The following is a 3,515-nucleotide window of genomic DNA, read 5'->3' as shown; positions in this document are numbered from 1 at the left end:
GTTTAGCATAGTCCAAGATCAGTGTCCAGGGCCACCATTTATAGTAATTACACGTGTTAACTACGTTGTGTGACTTGGGGATCTAAGAGGGGTCAATGTGCAAAGCTTACTTTAGGTTATTCATCTTCTACCCCTTTGTCTCATTTTATTTTCTTCATAGCTCTTTCACTTACTGATATCTACAATTATTTCATTACTTGTCTGCCACTTGCCCAACTTCACTAAAACATAAGCTCACTAAAAATCAAAAATCTTGTCTTTCTTGTTCAATGCCGTATTTCCAGTGTCTCAAGTTGTTCCTGAAATAAATATTTGTTTAATGAATGCATAAATGCTTGGCCTTCCCTGGACTTAAATGGCAGAGGTTTAGACTTACAAACTGTGATTCAAAAGATCACATTAAAAGGCATGATTAGCAATTTGTTATTGTTTAATTTTTTTTAGATTGACTAGGATACATTGAAAGAAAGGGAGGAAAAAGCTGGGGGAGGATGCTGGAGAAGAGGGGAATATATATATATATATATATATATATAGAGAGAGAGAGAGAGAGAGAGAGAGAGAGAGAGAGAAGAGAGAGAGAGAGAGAGAGAGGGAGACTAGCTCTTAAACCTGGGGTTGGGAGTTGAAGCATCAGAAATTTGGGGCACTAGGTCAGTGCCTGAAATTGGTGGGGGCCCCCTGGAGTGGGATAGAAACCATCATGAAGGCTAACTACTCAGTTTGGTCTCAGACGTTGTTCTACCACCAAAAAGGTTTATGGAAAGGAAGAGAAAGCTATTTAGTTCATTTTTAATATGTGAATTACCTTGCATTGTGCATAGCTTTGATTAAAATGCAGTGCTCTTGAGACCTCCACTGAAAATAGTGCCAAATGTATGTACATATTGGGCACTGGTCCATCTAGTTTATGTATTGTGGATTCTTCATGAGGAGTCATTACTGATGTCATTATAATCCTTGTTAGCCTTACATCATTGTTGAGTAGGATGTACATAAAGAAGGCTGAAAAAAAGGTTAAAACAATAAAAATAAAGATTGAGAAAAACAAAAGAATCACATGTGAAAAACCAAAATGAATGGATAAACTGAGGCATCTGTAGCATAGAGTGGGAAAAGCAACTAATTTCAATGAGACTGGGGAGTGTCAAGGGAAAAAAAACTGTATACTCTCAAATGGAATAGAGATAGTTGCTAAATGTGAGGGTTACAATAGATAACTCTAGGCAGTTTGAAGTTTCAAGGAATGCAACATTTAGAGAAGAGGTTCTCAAACATTTTGGTTTCAGGACCCCAAAGAACTTTTATGTGCATTACAGATACTGATATTTATCACATTAGAAAATAAAACAAAGACATTTTAAGAATAGTTATTTCTTATTTAAAACAATGAACCAATTAAAAATGAAAGAATCTTTTGTAGGAAAAGTGTTGACCCTAAAAAAGAAGATACCTACTAAGTGCTCCCGGTGACTGACTGGGCTCGAATTTAAAAGCAGAGCCTAGCAGTGGTTTCTAAACAGGGGCTCCCTCAGGCAAACCCCAGCTCAACTGCCTGCCTCCAGCACTGACATGCCTGCCTCCAGTTCTGAGCCAACTCTGACAAAGTTCCCATTTTAATCTATAGGACTGAGACTTCCCTTCTACAGTCAGAGCAGCGCTGCTCTATCCTCACTGGCCAATCAGAGCAGCTCCATTCTGACCAATCACACTCAGGAGTTGGATCCCATTTACACGAGGGTGGCCCAATCAGAGGCCAGGGGCAGGGACTTCTATAAATAAGATCCCCAGTGGCTTGGACCGCACACCTTCCTCCCACCAAAGACTCGAGACTGAGGTTCTGTGCTGCAGAGCAGGCGCAGCCGAGGGCACCTGCCCGGGGCACAACAGCGCTGCCCGGCTGGAGAGGCCTCGCCGGGGCTGTTTCATAATTGAGCTGCTCCAATGCTGTCACAATTGAGCTGTTGGCACAAAGTTTTCCTCTTCACCAACCCCACACTGGAGTTCCTGTTGGCTTGAATGAGCCCCAACTATCATTAGTTGACAAAAGTAACCACTTTACAGAACATTGTTGCACATTTCTGCAAATCTCTCGAATGTCTGTTTTCACAGCAGATGACTGCGTGGTAACATTTGCTTGTTTTCCATGTTTCCATATCACGTGTCAGGTAGCCTCTGGGAAACTCCACTGTGAGAATAAACGTGCAAAAAGCAACTAACTTTTTACTAAGCGTTTTTACATCTGACCTCCCCCCTAGAAAGCGTCTGGGAACCCGGACCACACTTTGAGAACCACTGCTTCAAGAGCGACTCTTGGCCAATCCAACATCAGTGGAAAAATAGCCCCAGCCGTTCGGCAGTCTTGAGCATTTACAGGGGATTTCCTTTTTCAGAAAGATGAACCGAGTCTATTCTCATTAAAAGCATCCAGAGAAAACACAAACGCGTGCCTCTTTCCTCCACCAAAAGAGCTGAAGCAAACATGAGGGACAACCAGTCAAGTGAAAGGATGCTGAAGTTGGGATGAGGGGCACCCGTGGGAGCCACCGAGATCCACTCTCAGGAGACGCAAAACCGGTAGAAGCCGCCTCTGAGGGCGTCAGGAGGGAAGCGCTGTTGTTCTTTGGGGGGAGAAAATGGTTACCCGGGAAAGGGAGACGCAGGAATTAGGAACCAAAATGCGCTCCCATCACGTTGGGGCGAGCCGGACCCGACGGCTGCCCTCCTCCCTCCCCTTCATCCTCTGCCAGCATCACGCCAAGGGGAGCGAGGCGCCTAGGGACGAGACGCGAAGCTCGAGGCCTTCCCCGGGAACGAAAAGGGCTGAAATGTCCTTTTCCAGAGCAGCGGATAAAACGCGACACGGCCCGGGGCGTAGTAGGGGGCGGAAGCGGGAGCCGGGGAACCCGAGCTGCGCGCCGAGGGCTGGGAGGTCGTTAGCGAAGAAGGACGGTTCTGTTGCTAAGCGACTCGTCCTGGGCCCGCCTCCCGCTCGCGTTGCTAGGCGACGGCGAGGCCGGGGGGAGGGCGGCGGAGTGGCCCTACGTGCTGACGCTAATTGTATATGAGCGCGAGCGGCGGGCTCTCGGGTCTTTTTTAGCGCCATCTGCTCGCAGCGCCGCCTCCTGCTCCTCCCGCCGCTGCCCTGAGTCACGGACTGCGCAGCTCCGGCCGCCGGGCGCCCCGTGCTCGCCATCGGTAACGGATGGGGGCCTGAACGAGAAGGGGGGACGGGATGTCGGCCGGGCGGTCGGCGCGGAGGGGAGGATCGGAGAGACGGGGGCCTGAGCGGGGCTGCGGAGAGGAGTCCGCGGCTCCCGGCTCGTTGTGCGAGGACAGAGCTGGGGCCGTCTGCCGAGTGTCGACTCCATCGCCAGAGAGTGCCCAGGGATCAGCCCTGCGCCTCTTTGCGGATACGGCTGAGGAGGCGCGGGGTTTGGTGCGGCCTGCGAGAGGTCGGGTGCCGTGCCCGGCGCCGCCGCGAGACCCCGAGCGCCACCGGCTTCTCCGCGTGG

The 3,515-nt window shown here is 49.3% G+C and overlaps 1 protein-coding gene across 4 annotated transcripts in view; it reads left to right on the top strand.

Moving 5' to 3' along the window:
* Positions 1–3,067: 3,067 nt before the first annotated feature.
* NAP1L1 (nucleosome assembly protein 1 like 1) overlaps positions 3,068–3,515 on the top strand; it is a 33,871-nt gene continuing 33,423 nt past the window's right edge. For 3 of the 4 annotated variants that reach the window (XM_023749741.1, XM_006083944.3, XM_014451417.2), the window contains exon 1: positions 3,069–3,198. The gene's annotated coding sequence lies outside the window, so the exon portion shown is untranslated. Of the gene's footprint in view, positions 3,199–3,515 lie in introns of all 4 variants that reach the window. The other variant, XM_023749739.1, reaches the window with a different exon arrangement.

The sequence above is a fragment of the Myotis lucifugus genome, unplaced genomic scaffold, assembly GCF_000147115.1.
Source record: "Myotis lucifugus unplaced genomic scaffold, Myoluc2.0 scaffold_9, whole genome shotgun sequence".
In the NCBI taxonomy this organism is placed as follows: Eukaryota; Metazoa; Chordata; class Mammalia; order Chiroptera; family Vespertilionidae; genus Myotis; species Myotis lucifugus.
The sequence above is the reverse complement of the archived record's forward strand: the minus strand, read 5'-3'. Positions and strand labels throughout refer to the sequence as shown.